Source organism: Mandrillus leucophaeus, unplaced genomic scaffold (assembly GCF_000951045.1).
Source record: "Mandrillus leucophaeus isolate KB7577 unplaced genomic scaffold, Mleu.le_1.0 Scaffold623, whole genome shotgun sequence".
NCBI classification, from domain to species: domain Eukaryota; kingdom Metazoa; phylum Chordata; class Mammalia; order Primates; family Cercopithecidae; genus Mandrillus; species Mandrillus leucophaeus.
Window position 1 is genome coordinate 1,065,054 of NW_012106731.1, and position 7,267 is coordinate 1,072,320.

Genomic DNA, 7,267 nt, shown 5'->3' on the forward strand with positions numbered 1-7,267 from the left:
TTCAGAGAAATCACCCCAAGAAAGCAGGGGGGAAAAGATTGAAATATGAGTGGGGGAGGAGGTTGAGAAGGACATTGACTAATGCATTTCCTTATTTAGCTCCATTTCCAAATTAGGGAACTCATAAGAAGCATAGTTGAGTGTCCAACTTATAAAAGTTCTGAGACAGAATTCCTCCAGAGGAGCAGGCTAATGCCATCTTGGCAATAAAGGGGCCGGCCGCAGAGCAGGTGTGTGCTTATTTTCCACACAGTCCCCAAGGCCTGATGTTTATGAGAGTGTCCCTTTCGAAGTTCAAGATTTCTGTCAAAAGAAAGTAGTTTTTGTTTCGAAAGAAAATACTATGATGGGAGATGGGGCAATATTTGAATCTGCATCTCTGAAGGGTGATAACAAGATAGTCTTTATAGGAGCGTGTGAGTGTGCGTGTGTGTGTGTAGCTGTAGGTATGTGAGTGTATGTGGGTGTGAGTGTGTGTGATCGTACGTATGTTTAAGTATTCATGTGTCAGGGTATGTAGGGTTGCGTAGGTGTTCATGTGTTGATTATGTAGAGGGGGGTGTGTGTACACGTGTGTATGTCTGTGGGTGGATATGTACGAGTGATTAAGAGAGAGAGAATGAGAATGATTATCACGTCTCAGACAAGCTGGAAGGGCTTGCTCAACCTCCCTCTGACACAGTTGAACTAAGCTGGCCAAATCAGGTTCAGGCTTTCTAGATTAATTTGCTTAATTTTTTTGAGGGCAACTTCTACACTGAAACTCCAAGTAAGCCTCCTGAAATGTGGTGCTAGATGTGGTGTGTCCTGAGCCCAGGGAACTGACTGTTTGCTGAAGATTTCCCACAGAGAGAAAAGCTTTGGCCTGACTTCTGCACAGGCACCCTGACTTTGCTGCCTCTCAGGAATCTGGAAGGTGCTGGCTCACCCGCACCTACCTTTCCATCTTATATAATCCAACAATTTGACACTCACATCCTCTTCCTGTTAGATTCAGTCTCTGTTTTCCTTGATGGTTACTATATTTTAAAATGTTACATAGTATTTTTAGATAATAGAACCTTTTAAAAATAATCTAATTTGGGGGTGTATATGCAGAAATGGCCCTATCCAAATAAGACATTTTAAGGCAACGTCTTTTTTAAATTCTTGAAAACTCTGTATACCCAGCATCTGCTAGAGATGCATCCTATTCCATAGCACAGTTGATTTAGATGGCCATTCAACTCAGCCTCTAAGAGGTTGGATACCCAATGCTCTCCCTTTGCCTGCTCGGAGCTTCTAGTCTGGTATGGCAGGATCCTAATTCATTAGCTAATAGAGACCTCCTGTTTTCCCTGGGACGTGTCCTCCTCTGCAGATACTTGGCTGAAAAAGAACCCTGACAGCAACTTTAAGCTTATGCAATTCATGTCTACTTGTGAAATTCAAACTCATGGTTGCTAATAATGGAGATGATGACTGCCATGACTGAATGTCAAATTGTGTTTCATTTTGGGTACTAACAGCAGTCAGTTGGTAGTGGCTGCCTGGAGTACCGAGAATCCCACAATGGATTAGTGATGTCTGCTATAAACAAGGAGTGGGGGTGTTGCTGTGCTTGCTCTGCTTGCCTCCTCTGTTCTAGTTCACCAAAGAAACCACTTACCTTTCTAAAAGAGCTAATGTTATTCACCTGAAGTTAACTTTTCCTCTTAGCAGTTGCGGCCATCTCTAGGCAGGGGATTAATTCTTCAGCTAATTTGGAATCCTTGCTGTTTTGACTTTTTTCTGTTTTCTTCTTTCAGTACATCTTCTCTATTTTGTGTCTCCCTCTCCTCCGTGTTAGAATCTTCTTTCACCAGAAACACTCAGTGTTCTCAGATTGAATCATGTTTTCTGGAAAGGAAAGCATCCCACAAACTAAATTGTTGCTTATCCCAAACACATATGCATGTTTAAACAGAACGCTTAGTATTGGCCGTGTTTAGACCAGAGGAATGAATTTTTGTTGGTGAAATTCAAGGGTATTGTTTGGGGGTTTGGGGCATCATTCTTTTCTAGACACACCTGCTTAAATGACCTTATTCATCATCACTGAGAGTTTTACTCCATATGGCTCGCCAGAGTTCACAAGCTTCTTGAGTTAAAAATGCTGGGCTGCTTTCCTGCTTACTGGGTTAGCCTCACTATATGACAGATTATTATTAAGAAGCAATGAAGGTGGGAGGAAGGAGAAGATTAGGAAGAATAACTAAGGGTATCAGGCTTCATACCTGAGTGATGAAATATTTTGTACGACAACCCCCCGACACATGTTTACCTATGTAACAAACCAGTTGTACCCCTGGACTTAAAATAAATGTATTTTTAAAAAGAAGCAATGCAAATACCATCCTGTCTGTCAAAAGAAACATTCTTTTCCTATATGAATAGCTCACTGAGATTTTGTTGAGATACAAAGTTTTCATATTGTAATATACCTTTCTATTTATTCCTTGTAACCAAATATAGATATATTGACTTGGAAATGAATCTATGATATAGTATTAAGTAAAATGAAATGATCGCAGTAAAACATGCAAAGAAAAATATAAGTGAGCACACACATACGTGCATCTGTATTTAAGCATATATTTAAAGCACAGAAAGTAGCCTAGAAAAGGTTACATTTAAAAGTTTGACCTCAAAAGAGAAGAGAGGGATTAAGGAATGCAGGGGAAGTGAAAAGCTCCTTTGATATGTATTCTACATACTATTGCATTTTTTAAGATTTTTCCAGCCAGGATGTATTATTTCTATATTTTAAAGAAAGAATGGTGGGTTTAAATTAATTGGAAGATATGACAACCACAAAAGAAATCAGACTATAAAAGGTTAAGACCATTTGGCCAAATACAGTTCTTCAGAATGAGAAGAATGGCATTTCCTACGGTCCTTGGTAACCTCAAAGTTTCCAGCTGCTAACAGTCACGTCCGAGGGTCATGTGTGCACACCTGAAACCATGTGGGAGGAAAGCCGTCTTCCTGTATACAGGAAAACGTTCCAGCATCATCTAGTGCAGATCTTCTCCTGCAGTCAACTGAAGGAAGACAAGATGCTTGCAGCCTCGTTTGGAACTGTGGGCTATTTAAAAGTGGTACCACGGTCTACTTTTAAAAATTGCTTCACCAACATTCGCTGTTTACTCTTGTTCTTGGTTTTATTTGTGCTAGCGTAACAGGAGATAAATATAAAAAGGGACAAGGGACAAGTCGTGACAAGGACCACTTTGATTTAGTGCTGCTAAGTGTTGCTATTTCCAGAAATGGAACCAGAAAAGAAGAAATCTAGCAATTTTTTAAAAAAACTAAATCTATTGTCCACAACTAGCCTTAAAGCAGAGAGGTAAGATGTTACATAGAAAATACCACCCCTAAACCTGACCACATAAAGTATAAGTTGGATTAGACTTCATATTTTAGATTTAATACACAGAAGAACAAATCAACTAACCACTGTATAAATGATTACAATCCAGTTGGGTTGGAGTCAATGCCATTGGTTGGCACAGGTCTTGCCTCAGGACAAACTTTCCCGACTCAAGGTAATACAGACAAGGTTCCTGTCAAAAAGATTCCCTTGCACCTCACTAAAATTCCCTCTCATGATTGTATTTAAATGTATTTGCATAATTCATGAGAGCTTTATATTGCATTTTACATACTCAGAACATTGGGAGTCTGCTATTGGTGAATTCTAACAATGGAGAAAATGGAGGCTCAGGTACATAAGCGGATTTGTCCAAGGATACTATATTGAGTGACTAATCTGGGACTAGAATCCACGACTCCTGACTCTGTTGTCTCCACCTCTCCTAAGATGTAGTTTCTTTTGGCTAAAGACTCATCTCCAGAACACTCTGTTAAAACACGTATCATTGGAAGTTGGAATAAGGAAAGTGAGACTGAGCATTTCCAGTTAATGTGTTGTCCTCTTTCGTGGCATCCATGAGGCTCTTTGGCAATGACGTTTTGATGGAACAGAACAGAGGTGGGAGGAACTCAGAATATGGGGCGGGGTGGGGGGGTGTGTGAGAGGGAGCCCAATGTTAGGACCCGTCCTCTCAAAGGAAGGGACACCAAAAACTGGGAGGTAAAGATCAGCATCAGCTTCAGCCTTTCCTATTGGCTTCCAGCTCCCGTCCTGCTAATGGCAATTACACCTAGAATAAAACCCCAACAAAGAGAGTTGTAAATATCCCGCCTATGGATATAACAAAGTATTTGCTGTGTGTTCAGATGCGATAACTCAAGGGGAGACCTGTACCAGATGCCATTAATAATATCTTACATTTATTTTATAATTTTATTGTTGTATAAAGTTTTTAAAAATCTGCACCTTTCCTATAGTACTGTTCGCACTCTGACTTGCAGTTGAATGATATGCAAATGTGAGTTACCTCCGCTACTACACTTTAAGTTTTTTTAGGGCAGGATCTGTGCCTGGCTAACCCTTAGGTGTTGAGAAATGAATAGCACTTGGCATCTACTTGTTGCATTAATGAATGGAGCAGGGATGGTCCTGCAGATCCTTTTAGTGTATTTTACTGGTAAATGCATTTTACTTATAAAATTTTTTAAATGGGAGACTTATAATCTTTTCTTCATTTTTAATCCACTCATTCAACTTTATAAGTGAATTGTGTGTCTCTGTAGGTATTTTGGATGACATGAATGATGATTTATTTAGTAGGAATATTTTTTAAGTGGAAATGAGCTAATGTCCTATGTTTTTCTGTGTTAATGAGCTGTAACTTGCTATTCAACTGAATAGGTAACTGAAGAGGAGCAACCTAGTCCCTACACAAGCAGGGTCAATATAATTCCTATCCTGTATTGCCTAGGTCCAAGGGTGAGTTGGGAGGGTGGGTATATTACAGATACTTAATATTGTTGAATGGTAAGAGAATATTTGTCTCTTGGTTATAGATTCTGTTTACAAAGCCAAAAAAGTATTTTAGCCTGGGTGACACAATGAGACCTGATTCTAAAAAGATAAATAAATAAAAAGCAAAAAAAGAAGCATCTTCTTATCTTGTTAAATTCTACATGAAGGATAGTCACCCGGATGGGAAGTAGAAGTAAGGTTTTTAGTTCCAAGAACATGCAAGGAAAAATGGAAGAATTCCTTTGGCATTCGTTCTTTTGATACAGAGGAAAAATGCTAGGCTCAATGTTTCACAAACCTTGGTGTCCCAGTCTCCGAGTTAAAGTGGGGATGGAGCCCATTGTGAGCAGGCAGACCTTTCAAACATGTCCGCTGTGTATTTGCCAGGAGGAGGTGAAGCCAGGTCCAGGAGTGCATTCAGAGGAGACGAATACCTTCAGAGTGCTGTGAATGTCAGGAGTGCCCGTGAACCTCTCCTACAGTTTCACTTGGCAGGCAGGTGCCCCATTGAAACTATCTCCCCAGGGATCTCATGGGATCTGAGATCCTGCTCCTTCTCTTACTAGGTGGGATAAGAGCGATGGCCGGTTCATGTAAGGACAGGGACAGATTCTTTTCACTTTCAGGCCATTTTTTTTAAGTTCCAAACAACCCGTTCCAGGCCCTTCTCCCTTTGTGCACTGGTCCCAGTTGCTTTGCCTCCGGATACCCTGGGACCCCTGAAATCTATAACTGTCTGCATTCTTCCCTTGTTCTGTTCTGTATCTGAAATTTTCTAGTTGACAATTTGGAGCTTTGGTTCATAAGGGATCAGCTGTCAGCGAGAGGAATGTGCGGCTCTTATTTTGGCCGGGATTTGAGCAGAGTCCGTCTGAATCCTTGCTTTTGTCTGGAAACGTTAAGAACTATTACAGCAATGTGTGCCCTAGGAGTGTAGGTAAATCTAAGCAGGGGTCTGTTCACTAAGGAAGGTATGTTGGGAATTCAGTGGGTGGGTTTTGCAACCGTGGGATATTCCAAGTCATATTAAAGGTTAAAAACGAGCATAGGGAAGCAATTGCCAAGAAGGGGAAGGAGGCACAAGGATGGTTGACTTTCGAGCTATTCTTGCCAATAAACAAAACAAAATGAAAGCAATGGGCTGAGTTCAATGAAGCAGTGGACTTAGCTGAGGGCAGAAATATTTGTCTTGTTGGTTATGAACAGCAGTGTAATCCCCCGGCTTGCTGGGGACAAAAACCAGCCAACCTGTGAGAGCTGCTGTTTGTGAGGCGTTCACAGGAGTTTGCGATCAAAATGATTGCGAATGTGAAAGTTATTACTGCTCAAAAAACACTTTATATCAGGGTTAATTATAAGGAGATTCTGTAGTATAATTAGTGTTCTTTCTATTGAGGATTAAGGGCCTCTCCTAAATGGCCTTTTTGATTGCCTTCTTCCCTTTTTTAATTTCCTCCTTGTCCTTTTTGATTATCTACCCCACGACCCTCAGGGCTCCTCAATGTAATACAATTAAAATAACATTTTTGTGTTAGAGGGTTTTATTTTATGAGCTATTAACCCCCTGCTTGCCTGAAGTCTGGATTCCTCTCCCGCACACCCGCCGGCCCCTAGACACAGTGGCGCGTCTGCAGCCCCACGGGAGGCACGTGCAGACGAGGCTGTAGGCGGGGCCCACGCAAAGCAAGGCTGAGGAACTACCTTGGCTTGGTCTTTCAAGAGATGATTGGATGCTGACTTTTCAGCAGCAACGAAAGGGAAATGAGTTCTGTTGGCCCAGCTGGCTTTCACATAAGCTGGAGCCTGGATAATATGACCTTGCCCCGATTCTGTTTGTGCCCTGTGCCGTGGCAAACTGGCTTGCACACAGTAGGTGCTCAACACCGGCCTTTACTGACCTGCTTAGAACCCTTTGCCTCCTTCGTTTTTGCAATCCCGAGACAACAAAGAACGTAGACATTTCCACTTTCCTTCCCCATTGGTCCTGACCCTATTCATTTATTAGACTTGCCAGCATGACCTCTCATTAGCCTTCATTTTCTTCATTCTGAACGTAAAGGGGGATTCTGGACAGTGCATGCAGTGAAGAGCGAAGGCGACTCTGAAAGCAATATAGGGGAAACAGTATGATTTTGGAGTCAGGTAAACCTGGAGTCACACCCCAACCCCATCACGTAATAACTATATGGCCTTAATTATGGGTAGAAGGGGAGGCAGCATTATGTCAACATCTGAGGGTTATGCAGATGATGAAGTGAAATCAAGTGTGTAAATCATTTCGCCTAGTACTTTGTCGATGTGGCGATTCAAAAAATGTTGTGTGCCCCCCAAACCACCACCACTACCATTCACCCCTTG